Below are 7,845 nucleotides of genomic sequence, written 5' to 3'. Positions count from 1 at the left end.
CCTGTTGGGGGGGGAAATCAGGGTCCCCTGCCCAGGCCGGACACCTCTGGCAGAGGCGTCAGGCCTGGGCAAGGGGCCGATCCTGCGATTGGAGGGTGATTGGGGTCAATGCCTGAGGGCTCCCAGTATGTGAGAGGGGCCAGGCTGGGCTGAGGGACACTCCCCCCCACCACACACACACACCCAGTGCATGAATTTCATGCACCGGGCCCCTAGTATATATATAATGCTAAGTGTCTGACGGTTCAACCGGTAGCAATGATGCACATTGACCACCAGGAGGCAGATGCTCCGACTGATAGGTTAGCTTGCTGCTGGGGTCTGGCCGGTCAGGGACTGGGCCAAACTGTCCGGACACTCTGGGAGCCCTCCTGCGGTCCCTCCCCGGCCCTGATTGTGCACCAGTGGGGGTCCCTCGACCTGGCTTGTGGGGATCGGGCCAAATCTGTGCACTGGGCCTCTGACATCCCCCGAGGGGTCCTGGATTGTGAAAGGGCTCAGGCCTGGCTGAGAGACCCCACTGGTGCATGAATCTGTGCACCAGGCCTCTAGTGAATAATAATGATAGTAGCAGCTAAGATGTCTTAATACCTCCCAAGCCCCAGACAGTTCTGATACATCCTTATTAACTTCTTTAATCCTACAACAACCTATGAGGTGGCTGCTATCCTTACCGTCTTTTTACAGTGTGGTAACTGAGGCACAGAGAGGTCGAGTAACTTGTCTAAGGCCACACAGCAGAGCTGGGGTGAAGGGCAGCCCGTTTGGCTTCAGATTCACCACTCTAACCCTCTCCGAGGTACCCCCTTGGGTACCTTGGGGAGGGGCAAGCAGAGGGAGCACCCCTGCATTCTTGGAGGTGAAAGAGTTTTTTTTTTTTAATGTAGGCCACAAAATAGTAATGGACTATATGTTTAGTAATATAGTCCACTGTGGAGTGTGGTCTTTATTCTCCCAAAGAGCCTCAGTTGGTAAAGGTTATTAAAAAACCTTCACTCGGAAAGAGTTTTGTGGTAAGTTTCAGAAGTGACCAGCCCTGCGGCCCCCGGGACAGGTGGGAAGAGGAAGCAGCAGAATGTGAGGATGAAGGGAGTAAATGGGAGCTGATAGGGGCGCCCACCTGTCAGCCAGGGTGCGGGCTGTATTTTGAAGGGAGCACAGGGGGGACAGGCTGGCATTTTATAAAGGACTATTTTAAATGCAAGGGAAATACTGTCTTTCTCCTATCCAATGGCAGAGCTTTAAAGTGCTCGTTCGCAGTGCAGTGCCGGGCAGGGGCTGGTCTGAGGTTTCTGGAAAGCGGCTGAGCTTGTGTAGCACTGAGGAGGGGTCAGCCCTTTGACTTGCTAATCCCACTCCTAGGAACCTTTCCTCTGACATAATTAGAAAAGGGGTCAGAGGCTGATGTCCCAGAATCCGAAATTCATCTCCTCATTCCTAACAGCAGTAATAGGAAAAGGAAACAAGGTACATGCCCAGCAGGTGGCAATTGTTCCTTTTTAAAGCTCTTTGCCACCCTGGCCTGCGTGGCTCAGTTGGGTGAGAGCCGGCCCGTGCACCAAAAGGTCTCGGGTTTGAGTCCAGGTCAGGGTACATACCCAGGTTTCGTTTTTGTGTTTTTTTTTTTAAATCTATATTTTATTGATTTTTTACAGAGAGGAAGAGAGAGGGATAGAGAGTTAGAAACATCGATGAGAGAGATGCATCGATCAGCTGCCTCCTGCACACTCCCCACTGGGGATGTGCCTGCAACCAAGGTACATGCCCTTGACCGGAATCGAACCTGGGACCCTTCAGTCCCCAGGTCGACGCTCTATCCACTGAGCCAAACCGGCTAGGGCCCAGGTTTTGGGTTTGATCCCAGAACCAATTGATGTTTTTCTCTCACAGCAATGTTTCTCTCTCTCCTTCTCCCTTCCTCTCTCTTTAAATTCAATAAAAAAATATTTTTTAAAAAAATAAAAAGAAAGCTCTTTGCCATTCCATAGGAGAAAAACAGTATTTCCCTTGCATTTTTTAAATTAAAATGAAGTATCACGGAATGTTTTATAACAATTAATATAATTTTTCAAAGTCTTAGAAGTAATAACTGACTTCATCATGATTGCAGGGTGCAAGATTCACACACGAAAGTCAGTCATGTTTTATATGCTAGCAACCAACAACTGGAAACAAAAAGACAAAACTTGGTAATAGCTCCAAAAGGAAAGAAAAAGAACAGAGAAATACTTGCGCATTACTCTAACAAAACATACACACGTGTCTATGCTGGAAACTGTAAAATGTTGATGGGAGAACTCAAAGAGGGTACTGAGTCCACGGACTGCAAGACTCAACACAGTACAGATGCGATTTCTCCCCACCCTGACCGAAATGCTTCTCTAGAGCTGCCCTGACACAGAACCACAAACCGGGTGGGTGGAAACCACAGAAATGGTCTCAGCTCTGGACGCCAGACGTCTGAGGCCTGGGTGTCAGCGGGCCAGCTCTCCCCTATGGGGCCTGCCTGGCCTCGTCCGGCTTCCAGGGGTTGCCCGCCGTTCTAGGTGCTCCGTGGCAGCAGCTGTAGCGCCTTCACACCTGCCTCTGTTGTGTGATTTCTCCCGTGTGTCTGTGTTTCTTCTCTATGGGGACCTCGGGCATAGTGGGTTAAGGACCCGCCCTATTCCACTAGGATCTCGTCTTAACTAATTACATCGACAGTGACCCTGTTTCCAAATAGTCACGTTCCGAGGTGATATATTAGGCCCAGCGTGGACTGCAACCTGTCTTTTGGGGGACATAATTCAACCCATAAAACGGATCTATCCGTTGAACACAATCCAATCAACTCCCAGTAAGAATTTTTGTAGATATAGACAAGCTGCTTCTAAAATTTATGTGGAAAGGCAAAGAAACTAGAACACCTAAAACAATTTTGAAAAAGGAGAATAAGGTTGGAGGAATCGTGTTATCTGATTTTAGGGTTTACAACAGGACTCGCAGCAGTAATCGAGTGTGGTGCCCTGGCCAGGGAGCTCAGTTGGTTGGAGGGTCGTCCTGATGCACCGAGGTTGTGGGTTCCATTCCTAGTCGGGGTACATACAAGAGCCAACCAATGGCTGGGTGGATGGGTGGGCAGAGGAATGGGCAACAAAGACCAATGAAGCAGAATAGAGGCTCAAGAAATAGACCCGCACAAATACGGCTAATTGATTTGGACAAAGGTGCGAAAGCAAGTTAGTGGAGGAAGGATAGTTTTTGTCAACAAATGAGCTGGAACAACTGGACACCTATACACACCCCCCTCCCCCCAAAATTAAACTTGTCCTAAATCTCACACATTACACTAAAATTAACTGAAAATGAATCATAGATCTAAATGTAAAACCTAAAGTTATAACATCTAGAAGAAAGTATAGGAGAAACCTCTTCATGATTTGGGGTTAGTCAAAGAGTTCTTGAACACAACACAGCAAGCCCCATGGGAAAAATTGGTAGATTAGACTTTATAAAAATCCAATCCTGCCCAGCTGGTGTGGCTCAGTGGTTGAGCGGCAACCCGGGTGGCAATCCCATCCTAGATCTTTACCCTGGAGAAACGAAGCGTACGTTCACACAAGAATGCTCACCCCAAACCGGAAGCAGCCCCGGTTGGGAGAGTGAGTAAGTGAACTGTGGAATACTACGCAGCAGTCAGAAGGAACCAGCTCTTGCTACACATAATGATGTGGATGAAAGAAGCCAGTCCCTGAAGGTTACATGCTGCATGTTTCCATTTATATGATGTTCTAGGAAAGACAAACAATGGCTATAAGAACAGAGCAGCGGCTCCAGGGCTTGGCGTGGGGGAGGGGTGCCTGTTTGGGGAGGGCAAGAGGGAGCGTTTTGAGGATGGGGAACTCTTCTGAATCCTGAATGTGGGGGTTACATGTGCCTGCACCTGTAAATCCCTAGAAGTGCACGCCGAAGAGCTCCCTGTTACTGTATGATAACTTGAAAAACCAACTGCGCACATCCAGTTGGATAACCGTGCAGTAAAGCAAGTGACAGCACACCCATTCGTGGGGGAGTCTAGGTGGTGGGGATGAGTGGTTACTGAACAATTCTTTGAGTTTGGCTGTCTGACAATTTTTATAATAAAATCTTGGGGAAAACTATATTCAGAAGGAGCCTGTTTGTTTTGAAATCTAGTTATCTACACATCTATGTGTAGGAAGAAAATTGAAGATATCACTCCAAAATAGCAATACTGGGATCTCTCTGAAGCAGAAAGTTGTGGTAATTTAAATGCTCTTTTAAAATATTTCTGTATTTTCTATAATGTGCACATATTTTTTTTAGGGAGAGTATCGGCTATATTTTACTTATTTTAAATGTCTTTTTTTTCCCCACTTACCTGTCAATCCATGCTTATGCTCAAGTTCAAATGGTACAGACATATGTAGTGACCCACATATGGTGGGAAGGCCAGTGTACTCACTGTTAACATTCTGTGCATATCTTAAAGGATAAATCTTAAAGTGAATCTTTAATTCTTTATTATTATGTCACTTTTTTAAAAAATATATATTTTATTGACTTTTTACAGAGAGGAAGGGAGAGAGATAGAGAGCCAGAAACATCGATGAGAGAGAAACATTGATCAGCTGCGTCCTGCACATCCCCCACCGGGGACGTGCCCGCAACCCAGGCACATGCACCTGACCAGAATCGAACCCGGGACCCCTCAGTCCGCAAGCCGACGCTCTATCCACTGAGCCAAACCGGTTTCGGCTATTATGTCACTTTTAAAAAACTTATCAGCTCAAACGTATTTCATCTTTGTTTCCCATGACCATGACCCAACAATGACAATTTCATATTTACAAGGGAGAAAACAGCCTCTATCCTATGTTTGAAGCCAAGAAGGTGCAATAATTTTTCCTGATTCCAAGAACTGAACAGGAAAAGAACTGCATCCTTGAAACATGGGGTCATCCTCCTTTGTTATTTTAAAAGATATAACTGTAAATATTTATAAATGGAGAAGGTGGGCAGCGTCTGCTTCTGGCACAACCACCAACTTTCTCGGAGTCCTCTCTGGGCTCAGCTGCTTATATTACTTTATCCTGCAGAATAAACAAACAGAAGAGATAGTAACACCCTGTTACGGGCAGCAGCGGAGGGTGTCGTCCACCGGCCTGGTCGCCTTCTCCCTGAGTGCTAACCCGCTATTTTTAGCTGAGCACATGGTGACCCTCAGAAGAGACTGTGTTTCCTTATTTCTCTTATGAGATGTGGTCAGTGCAAAATAAACATGTTTTTATTTTTTTAAATGTTATTAGTTGATTTCAGAGAGAGGAAAGGGGGGCGAGTGAGAGAGAGATACATCTATTTACTGTTCCACTTATTTATGTAATTATGGGTTTATTTTTGTATGTGCCCTGAAAAGAGATCAAAGCTACAAACTTGGTGTATCAGAAGGACACTCCCACCAACCGAGCTGCCAGCCAGTGCTAACAAAGTTTTTAAAGGGAGGGAGGGTTTGTTTGTTTCTTTTCTCCAGTTACTCCTTTCTGAAGGCGGGACAGGGGACATGATGGCTGGAACACAGCAGCTATTTTAGATCATGAGGAAGCCTTGGGAATGAAAGCCGGGCATCACAGAGCAGCCAGTCGGAAAGAGGCGGGTGCTGGGGCAGCGGCACACCCCGCTCATGCTAGCGCTGCCCCTGGCCTTCGTGGTGTGGGAAAAGCACTTCTGTCCCGTGTAACCCACTGGGATTTGGGGATTTTGTTGTCAGACAAAGTCAGTGCGAAGAATCAGTGCCAAGGCTGTTTCAGAGAGTGAAGGGAGAGGCATTAGGCCTGAACCCTGGTGGGAAGTGGATTTTTGAGACATTTGTGTAGGACAGTGGTTCTCAACCTTCCTAATGCCACGACCCTTTAATACAGTTCCTCATGTTGTGGTGACCCCCAATTTCATTGTTAAAAATTGAACATAAGTAAAGCACAGTGATTAATCACAAAAACAATATGTAATTATATATGTGTTTTCCGATGGTCTTAGGTGACCCCTGTGAAAGGGTCGTTCAACCCCAAAGGGACCGCGACCCACAGGTTGAGAACCACTGGTCTAGGACGTGCCAAGTCCCCATCCCCGAAGGACCGTCACGGGGGGGCTGCTGAGCGCACTGACGTGGCGGTTGCGGGTCCGAGCTGGAGAGAGCATGCCCAGAGAGGCACAGGTGCCACAGCCGCACGGCCAAGCCGCTGGCCCTGAAAGGAACGTGTGTCATTTATCTCCTGATGGGTAAGAACTTCCTCCAACACGCAGGGAGTGGGGGCAGGGCCCGGGGGTTCTAGCTTGGGGTTCACTATGAGACTGCAGGGAAGATGTTGGCCAGCTGCAGCCATCTGAAGGCTTGGTGGGGCCGAAGAAGCCATCCCCATGGTGGCTCGTTCGCATGGCTGCTGGGGCCTCCTGTGCTGGCCCCCCCTTACACCCCCCTCACCGTCAAAGGTTTTACCTGAGTAAAGATCGAGACCACTTCTGGGGGTGGAGGGGAGGCTGTGTAGCGTAGCGGTGCCCTCTGATGAGATCCAGGAAGGGCGCTTGGGATGATGAAGAGGGATCCTGCCCTGGCCGGTGTGGCTCAGTGGTTAGAGTGTCGGCCTGCACACTGGAGGGTTATGGGTTCGATTCCCGGTCAAGGGCACCTCATGGGCTGCAGGTCGGATCCCCACCCCTGGTTGGGGTGCATGTGGGAGGCAACCAAACGGTGTATCTGTCACTTTGATCTCTCTCTCTCTCTCTCTCTCTCTCTCTCCCCCTCCCTCTCTCTGTCTCCCACTCCCCCTTTCCCTTTCCCTTCTACTCTCTCTTAAAAAAAATCAATGAAAACAATATCCTCTCTCCTTGGGTGAGGATGAGAGAGAGAGAGAGAGAGAGAGAGAGAGAGAGAGAGAGAGAGACTGTCTGTGAGGCTTGTGCCCACAGTGAGGCTCACTGAGCGCTGGGACCTGCAGACACAGCGTCAGAGACTGAGGCCCCAGCACCCCGTCACTTGCCGCTGGAATGTGGGGCCTGCTCAGCCGTCCAATGGGAGCTAATATCTCTCACTGGGCCCTTGGGAGGCTTAAAAGAGGAAATCCAGGTGAAACGCCTGAGCCAGCACCTGGCACTCACAATTGGCCCAAATAAGGTTTCTGATGGTGAGTTTCCTGCAAGGAATTCTCCAGGGGCGTCCCCGTTGCAGACCAGCCGGTCAGGCAGCCTCCGTCTCACCGCGGGCTCACTCCCTGTCCGCACCCTGCCCTCGCCCACATGCCCCTCTCCCATCTCCCCCCAGCCCTCCCTGTGGGATCTGCCTGGTGGGCCTGCGCCTCTCTGGTCTCTGGGGGCCGGGGGGGGGCAGCTAACTGGGCTACAAGGCGCGGGAGGGTGACAGCGGAGATGGGCAGAGGGGTGGGCGGAGGGTGCCGCCCGAAGGGCTGCCAGGAGCTGGGCGGTGCACGGTGTCCCTTGCCCCATCACGGATGTCAGGTCAGCAGTGGGTGGTGGGTGTGCCTCTCATCTGCTCACTGGAGGAGCTCACCAGTTGCCTTTGAAATTAACTGAGGATCTGAGGGTGATCAAATCCCCGCCTTTCCCTCAGGTACCGTCCCTCCCCAGCTCGTGCAGGTGCCTGAAATCCCCCGTTGGGATCACATCAGGTTGAGAGCCAGTGTCCAGGGAAAGCCCCGCTCAAACGTGCGCCCCACGTGGCCCCGTGGGCGGTGGCAGAGCAGCCCCATCTGCCACCACGGCCCCAGCCGCCTGTAAAGCCCCCGGGTGTGTCATCACCTGACCTCGCTCCTCCTCAGGGTCACCACCCAACCCCCA

At 50.0% G+C, this 7,845-nt stretch overlaps 1 long non-coding RNA gene across 1 annotated transcript in view; it reads left to right on the top strand.

Annotated features, from left to right (window-relative positions):
• Positions 1-3,281, top strand: part of LOC107181811 — a 4,936-nt gene extending 1,655 nt beyond the window's left edge. Inside the window, exon 2 of the long non-coding RNA XR_001512517.1 lies at positions 2,111-3,281. This is a non-coding gene — a long non-coding RNA (uncharacterized LOC107181811). The remainder of the gene's footprint in view (positions 1-2,110) is intronic.
• Positions 3,282-7,845: the final 4,564 nt, after the last annotated feature.

The sequence above is a fragment of the Myotis davidii genome, unplaced genomic scaffold (assembly GCF_000327345.1).
Source record: "Myotis davidii unplaced genomic scaffold, ASM32734v1 scaffold1073, whole genome shotgun sequence".
Classification (NCBI taxonomy): domain Eukaryota; kingdom Metazoa; phylum Chordata; class Mammalia; order Chiroptera; family Vespertilionidae; genus Myotis; species Myotis davidii.
Note: the sequence above shows the minus strand (reverse complement) of the source record. Positions and strands in the feature narration are given on the sequence as shown.